Source organism: Cryptotermes secundus, unplaced genomic scaffold (assembly GCF_002891405.2).
Source record: "Cryptotermes secundus unplaced genomic scaffold, Csec_1.0 scaffold180, whole genome shotgun sequence".
NCBI lineage: Eukaryota > Metazoa > Arthropoda > Insecta > Blattodea > Kalotermitidae > Cryptotermes > Cryptotermes secundus.
Genome location: NW_019718619.1, coordinates 1,622,679 through 1,636,828, shown reverse-complemented (window position 1 = coordinate 1,636,828; position 14,150 = coordinate 1,622,679).

Here is a 14,150-nt window from a genome sequence, read left to right as displayed (position 1 = left end):
GAAATATTGGGAATTGTGTTCTGTCAACCATCCACTAAGCACGTATGAAGTCAATGTGCAGTAATGTTTTAAAATTCTTCAAATTTTGACTTATGAAATACTTTTTCTACATGACTTCATTTTTATACTATTGCTGTTTCAAAGCAAAAAGATGCTAGTACTAGTTGAACATTATGCATATGTATTCACTTCAAGCTAATTTAGAACATAATATCTCAAATGTTCTAAAAAATGTATCTATAGATGTATGATTGCTACTCAAGTCTAGAACTCTCACAAAGAGTCAGATATGACATTTCTCCTTGTCATTATTCATATTTGATATTAATAACAATGGTCCAAATGTTCCCCGAAATTTATTCCTCTTTTTCATATTAAGTGGTGCTCTTGTCACAACGGCATGGCTCCCTTCAGGAGAGGGTTGGAGGAAGCAACTTCTAGATATGGAGGCTTACTGAATAAGCAACAGCGGGCAGTCAACCAGAAGGCGTCGCGTTGTCTACCTTGCACTGCAAAAATGGAAAGAGAAGAAATTTGTGTTCTTAGTAGTTACCGTAGAAGACCGAAATTTTTTGCGTGAACGGAGAAAAGGACTTAAAAAATGTAACTTTAAATATTAATAGTCTGCATGTCTGGTTCACTGGCATTGGTACAAAGGCTAATATCAATATGGAACTTATATTTATTGGTAGTAGACGGCCGATACAGTGACCACGCGCTCTAAGGCATGAAATGTATTTCCTCTCGAACCCTGGAATCGTGAGTTCGAGTCCAACTCGAGTCATGGATATCCGTCTGCATTTATTCTGTCTTTATGTTGTCCTGTGAAGATAGCGGCCTTGCATTAGGCTGATCCCCCGCCCAAGAAGTCCTACCTATGTCTAAATTTAAGAAACTGAATTGAAATGAAGAGTTTGAAGGAAGCCCCATGCTCCAATTCGGAGCAACAGGAATAGGTAGATAGGTAGGTAGGTAGGTAGGTAAATAAGTGACTTAAGATATGTTGGGAATTTTCCATTTATAGATGTGGAAAAGGGTTATGTATCTTCCATCATAGACAGACCTCTGTACATAAGGTAATTAGATGAGGAATTAAGGAGACTGAACTTGTAACAGAAGCAGATCTTCGATATTGCCCCTTGTAAATGTAATGCAATCGACATCCGTAAATCTACTTGCCAAAATTTATCGTCAGAAGTGGGTTATTGATCTAAGTAATTATTGATGTATAATTTTGTTTCCCCTCACTATATAAATCAGTGCATTTTGTAAAAGAAGGCGCCACAAACACTTTCCATTACTTTTCGCTTATTTATGCACTGCTATATGTGATTATTTGATTAATTTAAGAAGTACTCTTCATAAAAACCACCCTGTAGGTATAATTGGAAACCAGTAAGAAATTCAGCTATAAGAATGACTTATTGTTACTTCTTTCGCTTTGCTACAAAACAGGATTTGTAAATTTGGACAAAAAGAGACTACAGTGCCTCACAACATTACGTAAGTTACACATTATTAATCCTTCACTGTAGTAACCCCTTGTGTTTTGTACATCTCTTCTTACAATATCACTACACGGATATCTTCTTTTTCAAACCCACTGAATGTTTCGGTCTTATTTCTGGGTCACTTGCAGATGGTATACATACTTAAATATCAAACATCATCTATTAGAATATATCCTTTGGAGATTCAGATGTTTGATGTCTAAATGTGTATACCACCTGGCCATGACCCACAATAAGTGTCTAAAGGCGCAGTGGGTAAGAATAAACAATATTAATACCAGATAGTTGTTTTGATAATGTAAGACTTATATTAGTATTATCATATATGAGGGGGTTCCTTGACGAACAGTAACGGGTTTTGGATTGGATGAATGGCTTTATTGGCACTGCTATTACAATTGCAACCAACTATAACAGCTCGCAATCCATGACTCTCTCTAGACTCGCTCCATTCCTTACTGGACTACATGTTTCTTCTCTTCTGCTGCGATTGCCTGGGTTCAGAGTCGGACACTTCTTCGGCTTCCGTTGTCCGGTTGTTAGCACTCCACAGCTGAACATTAAACTCTCTTATTGTTGCCGAATTACGACTCTCTTGAACTGAACTAACTTCCAGGCTAACCGAATACAACTCACCATATCTTGCAGTTCCTTTGTGTTTGCATCCGTTGCTACAGAATCTTGCATTCCGAAATGTGGTCCAGCAATGGATTGTTCTGCAGCTGTTCATTGCAATGGCAATACGCTTCCCGAACTGTTACCTAGCAATGGTCATATTCGTCACAATATAATTAATCGTCAATTTAAGGAAGAATTCATTACACGAGGTAAGATGTTCATAAATATGTAGTCAGCAATGGTTACCTAAGAGTTTGTGGCAGTGGTTGATTCAATGCAGGACCATCAGTATTACAAACATGTCGGACGTTGTCCACAATCTGAGGTACCATTTTATTTCAGACATAATACTCCTCACTCTGCCGCTGTCTTCATATCATTCGTCTTCACAGAACCTGACTGGGCCGTCGCGCACATCTGGCCGTTAGAGCACAATTTGGCTATCACAGCGACCGCGCGGTCTAGGCATGAACTGTCCACACTCGTTCGAACACTGGGACCGTGCTTTCGAATCCCACTCAAGGCATGGATGTCTGTCTGCGTTTATTCTGTGTTTGTGTAGGTGGCACACATGCACAGGGGCTGATAACCCGTGCAAGGAGACTTACTGACTGTCTTAGGATTAAGAAATTGAAATGAAACAAAAGGTTTCACAGATGTCTTCTGCTCCAGGTAGGAGCAACTGGACAGAGAGAATGTGCATAGACTAGTAAAGTAAAGTAAAGTAAAGTAAAGTAAAGCTCCCCCTGTAACAGGCAGTGAAGGCCCATAGGGCTGTGAGACGTTGAGGGTCCCACATTATCTAGACAATCAGCTCAAAGATGGCGGTAAGGTTTTCAGACCTGAGCGCTGGCCTCCATTTACCCCCAAGAATATTCCTGGTGCTCGTTTCTGTTAGAGGCTGAGTCGACCCCAGGGCCATAGTGCGGCTGGAAGGATTAGGCTAATTAAAAAAAAATTATGAAATCATCGGGACTTGAACCCAAGACCTTCTGGCTTGTGGCATAGTGCCTCAACCAACTACGCTACGGCTGCTTATAACATTCCGCGTTCTATTCCAAACTTTGTTACTACTATCGAAATAAGATGTAATAAGACCTGCCATTGTAACCACAAAAAATTGTCTGAAGTTTAGAGTAGACTTTACAGCCACTTCTGAACCATATGCCTTTATGTAGGCATATCAACTACACTTCCGTTAACGTTCGGCGTAAGACGGCTGGGCGAATGTTTAATAATGTTATCAGGCTCCAGGTACTTTATCTGCTTAAAGAAGGCCTGAGGATTTGTTGAAGTAGACCCTATGTGATATCCCTCGCTTTCAATACTGAACAATCCTATTCAGAAAGGCATTTTTGTTGAAAGTTAAAAAAGGGAGGAAAGAAAATCTTTCCTACCGACGACTTTCCTTTCGCTTTCAGTCCAACATTGAGTGAAGAGAAGGTAAAATCGATTCCATCCATGTCACGTGGACGTTAGAACGACCGTCATTGTCACGTGTGTGAGTTAGCCAAGGTGCGGGTTGAAACCAGTGATGGATTTTCAAAGAGACACGCTGAATCTAATTATACACGTAACCTCACATTATGAAACTGTTTGCACCACCTGAAAGCTTAGACCCAATGCAAAAAAAAAAAAAATGAATTGTGTGGAACTTGTAAAGCTATGTACAAACCATTACGGTCGGATATGCTGCTTACTCTTATTGATGACAACATTATGGCTTATAACACAGGAGAGAACATGAGAACTCAACAGGAAAGGACGCTTAAAGACTGATTTCGAGAGAAAGATTATTTTCAAATTCGATGCAAGATTTTTTCTGTTTACTGCAATAAATTTTTCATGAAGGAACAAACTGTAATAAAATTCGATTCTGAAGGCTCTAACATTAAGATAAAATTGTAATTTTAATTTTCAACTGTAGCAATTGTGGAGTTGTATCAGCTAGAGGAATGAAATATGATTGAGTATTAAGATAAAATTACCAAAGTAAAATCACGAAACCGTCTTCGATGTTTCTCATATACAACCTTACAGAGAAATATGACTCCAAGAAAACAAATTACACAGAAAAATAAGGCGATGTCCATTTTAACTTGTATCAATAACTTTTCATAATTTGGCCTATAGTTAAGGTTCCTTTAAGAGATGTCGAAATACTTTTCTAGGGATGATAAATTCAGTATGCGAAATCTATTTTCAATAGTGTAGAACTATCGTAATAGGGCTATGAACCTGCACGTAGACAACTGCAGCGAATTAAATGCCCGCTTAACTTAAACATTTCAGTAAGTCACTTCCATACAAGAAGCTCTGTGACCTTACGTCACAATTTTTAGTGTATTTCATAGCTGAGTCGCTATAGCGACGGACTACGGACTGAACGGTCGGAGTTTGATTCACGGCAGGGGAAGATATTTTTCTCTTCACCATAGCATCCAGATCGGCACTGGGATCCACCCAGCCTCCTATTCAATGGGTATTGTTGTTTTTCCTTTCGGGGATAAAGCGGTCGGGGCGTGAAGCTGGCCACTCATATCCATCTAGTGTCGAGGACAAAAATGGTGTTCTACCTCCATGTCTTTATGGCATAATGTTTAATTAATTAATCACAGGAACAACTTCATCTTTACCCAGTCTAGAGAAAGGGATGTTAAGCAAATCTGAGTCGATGCTAGTGAGGTAACCATTGTACAATAACAACGGATATATAAAAAATTAACATGAATTCAGGGGCACTCTTTAGTGTAGTTGGTTGAGACACTGTACTACAAGCAGGAAGGTCGCGGATTCTAGTCGCGATGAGATGGATTTTTTTTTTTCAATTTACCTGATCATTCCAACAGCACTATGACCCTGGGTTCGACTCAGTCTCTAACAGAAAAAGCACCAGGTATTTTCCTGGAGGGGGGTAAAGGGAGTAGATATCGTGTTAACCACGTTTCGGAGGAGCATGTCTCCTCCATCTTCAGGGTATAAGAAATCCACAAGCGATGAAAGAGCGTGAGCAGGTGGCCGCAGAAATAAAATTTTCTTGGTTTTTAGTAATTACAGTTCTTATAGAATAAGAAATTGGATGTGTACTGCTTGTTGCAGACTGATCATCCAAATTAACTAAAAAGTATCAGATCTGTGGTAGTCTATAAGATTGTAAACTTTCTCGCCTTCAGATATATTACTGATAGAAAACTTAACCGTAATCTGCCGAAAAATAGAATTGTAACAGTAAAGCTTTGGGTTCAATTCTAGAGGTTCCCGTTTCAATTCTCGGCCTAGAGAGCTGCTGCATTCGCAAACGCCTTTCCTGGTGTTCAGTAACACCTTCAGGAAAATGAGGGGGCCACGTCGTTTGCAATTAAATATACCATCACCCTATTCGACGCTAAACAACCTGATCTACAGACAGCGAACTAAAACAAAAAATAGAATCAAAGTCGAAATAGTCACCATATTGCGTAAGAAGAAACATGATAATGTTATAATATATATTTTTAAAACAGAAAGATGTCAGTGTACTTTATCAAATCGTCACCTTGTTGCATTCTTCATGTTAAAATTACTCGCCTGAAAATATATTTACGTACCTTTCCAACAACTCACTTTCACAACTTTATCTAAGGACGAGGCCTTATATGACTAATGTTTTAGGTGTTATCAGGCATGGGAAATTAATGGTTATTTTCAATTTTCAAATAGGGAACAACGCACAAATCACTGTCAGATAGTAAGTGCTCTTCTTATAACTCTGAAGAGCTAAGGTAGGCTTATAGTAAACTAACCCTATAGAGCTGAGTTAATAGCCTCTCAAATGGTCAAGAAATTCCCTGACTTTTACAGAGAACATAGTGTTATTATCATGTTCACAGGATTTTGGTATTGAATTATTTGTTCAGCCACATTTCATGCTCTTATATCTTATACAACTACATAACAGCACATCCTGGACTACAGTATTTTCATTATCACCCCTTGAGAACTTCAAATCATTTAGGGTGGTGTTCAGAAATTTATTTCCGGTAAAACAATTGAATATAATTGACATTTTTTGTTACGGATTTTCCGCTCTAAGAAAATTTAGACCTATGCGGCAAGATAATATTGAAATGGGTCTTAGGGAAATAGCATGGGGTGGTACAGACTGGACCCACGTGGCTCAGGATAGGTACTAGTAGAAGGCTCTTTCGGACACGGTAATGAACCTTCGGGTTCCATACAATTCTGTGGAGTTTTAAGGTAATTCTCAAGAAGGACTCAGCTAAAGGGAGTTGCATAGTTGGTAACGTATATTTTGCCAGACTCGGTGTTATTTTGAGAGTTGAAGTGAAATACGTCGTGATTACTCCTCATGACTTTCATTTGACAGTAAACGAATTTGAAAAACACCCAATAAAGAATGATTTAAATACTCCGTCTTATAAGTAACAACATAAATTTTACAGAAACCATATCTTTCTGTACATAAGCACACTAATATGAAGGACACGACTGTAACTATTCAAACGGTAACTGTGGAAAGTTGTGTTTAAATTTCGGATTCCATCAGGTTTGAGCACCTTCAGAACTTGACGCTTCCCTCTTACAATATTACACCTTCGAAAAAAAACATAAGGAGCAACCTTCGGTTTCTGCATTCCCTTGTATTTATTACAGATGGAAATACTTTGATACACTTTTTGATATATTAAAATGAGACTGTTTAAATCTGTTGCTAGGATACGACCAATGAAGACTGAGAACCTCAGTATGTTTGCAACGGTGAACTGCAAAATGTATAGATCAGCGTTAGTGCTGTCTTGTCTGTAGTCCCGAGTTGTGTGAATAAGGTTTCGATAAATCCAATCATCCAGTCCAAAACTCGTCCACAAGCCACGCGCAACCCCCTGCACGTGTCAGTATGAATAAGGGACCAGGATCAAGGGAATGAAATTACAACGATTCAGTAAACTGATATTTAAAAGCTGTGTATCTGAAGACGAGCCAGTAACCCGGGTCAAAACACGTAGTGGAAAATAAATCTTATCGAATATTAAATAGTTTTATTCGATGATAGTATGAAACGTTTCCACTTGCTATGAAAAAATTGACTAGTGAGAAGATTTTGAGCTCAGTGAAATGATGCTGCAGGAATTTGAAAACACGTGTAAGCCTATATAGTTACAAATATGGACTGGAAATGACTGTTTCGTAAAATAAGTAATTAACAGAAGAATTGTTTATGAGGACTGAACACAATTTAGTTATCGTGAGGTGTGTGTACAGGGACGTTTATATCCTCATACGATTTTTCATATGAATATCCCAAACTTAAATACCTCTCTTCTAGTGCATGGTGTTGTCCTCTCTTATAGCAGATGTACTACTGAAAGAGAGAACGCCATGCGGTGATGGAGGCAAGGAAGCACAAGCAAGGGACAAAACGTAACCACAACAACGGGTTTACGTATAGAAAATAACAGGCCGCTACAATACAAATATCTAAGGAAGGGATTGAAATATATATTTGGACAAGCGGACGACGTCCTATTGAGGTGTAAAAGAGAAATTTACAAAAATTTGAGGAAAAGATATTTAACAAATTTGTAAAGAATTTTAACAGAAGTGAATTACAGCGCATTTTAATGTAAATAATGTTAGCTAGATTGTTATTATAACATTTAAAATCTTTACATTTTGCAGTTATATGTGAAGTGATTGATTGACATTCAATACAGCATAAGAGTTTTGGCAAATTAAGACACCTGATGATGGCCGGCTGGGTCCGAAAAATGTTGTGAAGAAGGAAGTGAAAGGGAAAGAATAAAAGTAGTTGCATTGTTGACGGAACTGTGTAAGAATTCTTAACATTATTGTGTGACCTTAAACGAGAAGGTGTTTATTGCGCCTTTTCCTAGCTATGCATGTTAACAATATCAATCTATTCCACCAAAATCAAGTCCAGCTGAAGGTTTTAAAATAAAGGTAGATGCGAAACGTCATTACAAATGCAGAAATAAAGCCACTAAAGCGATCTAATAGATGTTCACCTCTATATTTTCTTTAAGTTGAACTATTGTTTCTTGAAATTGGATAACAGGAATTCACTTTGCAGGAAAAGAAATAATATTAATTTGGGTTATTAATACATAAAAATATAAAAGGTATTTAAATTTTCCCAAGTAGAACATGAACAATTTTGGGCTTATTTATTGAGATATCAACAAAACTTTCCATGAAATACCGAAGTCAATTTCTGGATAATAACAAGAAAATGAAAGACTTTCCAGGTTAGTAATTGTCAGAGATATATTTAGAGCATGTATAGTTTAAGTACAGGAAGACGGCATAGATAATAATGACTACAAATTTTTAATTTTTTATCCCTATTTTCCGCTAACAAAAGTAAGAAGACTGGGACATTTCCGCTAACTCCTTTCTTTACATTAAACAACAATAAATAGAAAATTATTGACAAAAATAAAAATAAAAGCAAGAGAGTCGCACATTATGTGAACAGTTAAATTATTTATTGTGCAGGAAATGAAGTCTCTATGCCATTTGTGCAAGGCACATTCTCTATTCACCCAACGCAGAACAAAATTAATTTCATTCAGTTCTTTATATTACGGATCTCCAAAGTCATGTTCCATTCATGTATAAGCTTATCATGCAGATTTCACAATCGATGGCAGATATTACCCCGAGGAAATATATGTCAGGTTACTCGGTACCACATTGCTATACAAAGATCTCATCGCATGTTCATATCATGGGCATCATTAATACAGATAAAAAATATGGCACGTATTGGTGTAGAGTATATAATTGTGGATTGATAAGGGTATAATTTAAAATCAGTTTTACATACAATGCAAGAATTTGCAGTTTGAACCCTTTAAAACAGAGTTTGTTATAAATAATGTAAGACAAATCAGTTCGTACCTCACAGGAAACATGTTGCTTCTCCTTTATGAAGATCAATCGGTCTCTCTTTGCTGTGAGAACCATACAGAACATAGAGTAACCACTTTGATTTGAACGGTTAAACGGATCTTAAAGCAAGAGTAAGTGAGGGTGCGAAAAATGAATTCGACATTCAAGGGATGGATCTAATCAGGGGTTCTTAATACCAAGGCAGTAAACATTCAGATTTTGAAGGGTAATATTTTACCAGTTTAGCAGGTTATCAGCTTCCAAGTTAGTAATTTTATTTTGTTACTACAGATCTCAGTTGAAGCATTGCCCGTGAAGCAAGTCTAAGACGACCTGTAATATGACATGATTTCTTTGACTTTGCTTTCAGACGACAAATCCAAAAAATAAAGGTGGATATTTTCAGTAAAATTTCCCGTAACTGACAAGATTTTACCCTTTTAAAATAAGTCCATATACATCATATATGCCAGGCACAATAAATCACTGTAGGTCGCGGTGCAAGGGCCAAGAAGGCCCACCCCTTATACATTCATTCATCATATATACTTAATTTCAGAAATTTGTAGACGATTATAAATTTCTGTTATTCTTATCGTGTTTTATAATTACTACCTACCTACCCACNACAGAATTTCTTGTAATTCAGTAATTTATAAATTGTTACACTAGAGGAAGCCAATATACAGCCACATATTGAAGTATAATGCCATTAAAAAACTTAATATTATAATAGCTCAAATATCACAGGTGGAAACTACACTAAGGGATTTCAGACTTGTGTCACTATACTTGTATTTTTATCCTAAATTTCTGATTTAATGGGAAACATGTATGTAGAGGCGAGGTAGAATGCATATTAGGGTCCAACTAATCTGAAAAATAATAAAAATTATTTAAAATTCCCTAGTAGCTGTAAGTTCATGACATAAAGATATGAAACAGATGTTTTGAAAATGTGGCACAGTTCAGATATTTGGGAACGATAACAGAACTAAATCTGATTCAGGAGGAAATTAAGAGGCGATTGAACTCGGGTAATGCTTGAAACCATTCAGTCCAGAACCTTTTGTCTTCTCATCTGCTGACCAAAAACATAAGAATTAGAATATACAAAACTATAATTTTGCCTGTGGTTCTGTATGGGTGAGAAACTTGGTCTCTGACTTTACGGGGGGAACATAGACTGAGGGTGTTTGAGAACAGGGTGTTGAGAATATTTGGACCGAAGTGGGATGAAGAACAGGAGGTTGGAGAAAACTGCATAATGAGGAGCTTCATAACTTGTACTCTTCTCCAAGTATAATTAGAATGATCAAGTCAAGGAGGATGAGGTGGGCAGGTCATGTAGCACGAATGGGGGAGACAAGGAATGCTTATAGGATATTGGTGGGAAAGCCAGAAGGAAATAGACCACAAGGAAGACCAAGGCGTAGGTGGGTGGACAATATTAGAATGGATCTCGGAGAGAGGGGATGGGATGTTATGGATTGGATAGATCTGGCTCATGATAGGGACCAGTGTAGGGCTCTTGTGAACACAGTACTGACCCTTCGGGTTCCATAAAATGCTGGGAAGTTGTTGAGTAGCTGCAGAATTGGCGGCTCCTCCAGAAGGGCTCAGCTCCATGGGTAAGTAAATAAGTAAGTTAGTAAGTAAGTAGTAGCTGTAAGTGATGATTCTGCATGGTAGATTTAAGTTTTGTTTTATCTTGTTTCCTTAAAGAAACGACGAATGGAATTGTCTGGATCCGCCACTGCCGTTTGAGTATCAGAAGGAAGAACGAGTGAGCGCTGAGTGAGGGTGGACGGACGTAGAGGTTGGGGAGTTGAAGAAGAAATGGTGTGAGCGAGGAAAAGGAGGGAGGAAGAAGAGAGAAAATTGAGCGTCGCTCGCGGATTGTGATTGATTGTGTTCCGTCTCCGGAAACAGCGGCAGGGGTACAAGCGACGAGGGAAGGAGAGGCGTGGAGAAAGATAAGGGAATCATGCCACCCAATAGGATGGGTAAAATCCAACTTGAAACATACAGGCCTAAAATAAGTTTTTTCGTACGTAAATTTAAGAAATTTCTTGTAAGAATTTGGTTACAGATTGAGGTTGTGTCCGATTTTCCGGGTTACATTTTTCTTGCGCATTTCAGAATCAGTTTATAATGTGCTGAGAAATGAAGGAATATATGCCTAATTTATATAAGAGCCTAGGCCCACATTTAAATCATTTAGGAATAGAAATTGATTTATGCAAATGATTTAGGCCCACAGTTATATCAAGCATTTACGAATTCATCCTGCCCATAACTCCGTTACGAAAATAATTTTAATTTGTTAATGCCATTCCAAAAGAAGCCTATCTGAAACATTTCTAAAGGGTTTGTCCACTGTCAATATAGATGTACTATTGTGACGAGACGTCAGTATATACCTAGTTCCCACAACTTTTCTTTTAGTTTAAATTCCTTAGGAGATCACCATGCTTTCTGTGTGTCAGTGAGTATCACCTTATCAACCGTTGAATGCCTGAAACTATTTTTATAGAACTTTCTATTTACATCATATTACCTGAGCCAATCTGACCGGCGTACCTCATAAACCCCTCCCACTAATCTTTGTGCCGGTATGTGTAGCCCCCTATCGTTGCCAGGAAACGGCTAGGCAAAAATGTTGCCGTGACAATGAATACACAAGCAAGAATAAAAGAATATTCGATGTCTTGTTTTCTGTGTTGTCCGTGTCTTATCAAAGGAAAGTATGAGATTCGTTCTTTCCAGAACTTCTTGATTGTCTTTTTATTACATCCTAATTATGTTCGTTCATTATGTATTAAGTGTTTTCTCTCAATATGTTATCATCAGTAGCTTATGCCAAAGAACATTTAACGCAAAGCGGCCTCCGTAGTCTAGGGGTAACGTTCCCACCTCGTGACTCAAGGTATGCGGGGTCAAACCCGGCGGAGGTCGTGGAATTTTTAAGGGCGGAAAAATTCAGGAAACAAGTCGTCCGGGAGGGACTTTAAGCCTTGGGTCCCGTGTCGTAGCTTTACGGCACGCAAAAGAACCTCATGTCTCAAGGGGACTTCTGAGCCAAATTCAGGACATTTCCCGCCCAATAGTAGTCTCTAACGCCTCTGGTAGATGGGGGAAGCAGCGAGATACGGCTGAGCCAGTAGAGGGCGTACTCGCTGGCTCAGTCGGGACTGATGGCACGCACCAGTACCGGTAGGGTATAGAGACTGGTAGAATATCACAGGGGGACGCACAATGGACCAATATCTGGTCTAAGTGAATGGGGAAACCCACCCTCTCCAATAACAACAACAACATTTAACGCAAATATATAGAAAATATTTGTTGGAAGCTTGCGAATGATTTGATTACTGTCTATTTCCGAATCTTATCCACCTTACAAAGTTCTGCTGTTCTTTCATCAGGACCTTCATAAGTCCTGCTGTGTTTGGGACTATTTCCACTGACATACTTTGTAACCGAAAACTTTCCTTATATCCTCTCACTAGACAGCGCACAACGTAGCTAATATATTTAATTTTTATAATTTTATCTGTTTCGTATGTGTTAAATAAAGTAAAGTAAAGCTATCCCTGTACCAGGCCGTGAAGGCCCATAGGGTTGTGAGACGTTGAAGGTCCCACATTATCTAGACAATCAGCTCAAAGATGGCGGCAAGGTTGTCAGCCTTACGCACCGGCCGCGCTTTACCCCCCAGGAAAATTATTTAATTATTTCCTGGTATTCATTTCTGTTAGAGGCTGAGTAAACCCCAGGGCCTAGTGCGGCTGGAAGGATTAGGTCAACTGAAAAAAATACAATGACCTCATCGGGACTTGAACGCCTTCCGGCTTGTAGCGTAGCACCTCAACCACTACGCTACCGCATGCCCCCTCAGAAAGGGGAAATAGGGGTATACAAATTTTTCGTAGGAAAGTGTGAATGAAAGAGCATATGTAATTTTTACCGTCAACGCAACAATACTTTATTATTTATTTATATAGCACGTACTACATGTTTCTCACACACTATTACCGAATGAAACAGACCAGTAGGAATATCTACGCGTAGATGGTAGAATAATTATAAAATAGATCTTAAAGAAATAGGCTGGGAGGATGTGAACCGGATTAATGTGTGTACACATCAGAAATGTGCCTCTATGTACACGGGAAATAAACCTTAAGTTCCAAAAAGAGCTTCCAGTTTCTTGACTAGATGAACAGCTATTTGTTTCTCAGGTAGGAAGCAGTTCCACAGACTTACGTAGTTAAGTTATTTATTTGTCTCTTCCTGTAGGACTTCAACAAATCAGGACTAGACTTATCTTCATTTTGTTTTGCTTTCCACTTGGCGCACGAAGCCATCTGAGATCCAAGGATTAAGGGAAACAAAATATGACGTTCAAATTACTTCTGAATATTCAAATTTCGCTTTTATTTTTAAATAAAAATTAATTAAATTATTTCAATTATTTTATCTTTTGAAGATGATAAAGGGACAAAGAACTGAAATGTAGAAAATGGCTCTGAAACATAACAGAAATACAACTGCTAAGCCCTACTACAAATTATAGAATTGCGTGAACACGGTGAATATATCCACAAGTATGATACCGGCTTACACTCATTCATAATTTTGTTTCCCTATCAGGGCAACTACACAAACGTAGCATGTGATAGTAAGCTGTTACACCTTACTAGTTTTCTCAATCATTATTAGCTTGTAAATTAATTAGAAAGGAAATGTTCCAATCCAAAGTGGACTGAGGGCTGTGAACCTTCAAGAAAAAAAAAGTAAATTTTGCACCCTCGCCCCACCTCTGAACCCCCGACTTCGGCCATTCCTTGTAAATAGCGAGACGGAACGTGGAACCGATATTTCTTGTTATAGCCCTATTCAAAATTCTGGTGTCATTAGAAAGAGATTTTAAAAATGACCATGTTTTTGATAAGGTTATTATTATTATTATTTACGTCATTATTACTCTATTATAATTAGGTTTTTTATTATCATTTTCTTTCTTTTCTTCCATTGACGCTACAGCCCTCATTTGGGCCTAGGCTTACCTCCATGAAACTTTCGTTTAACTTCGGTTTACTAGAT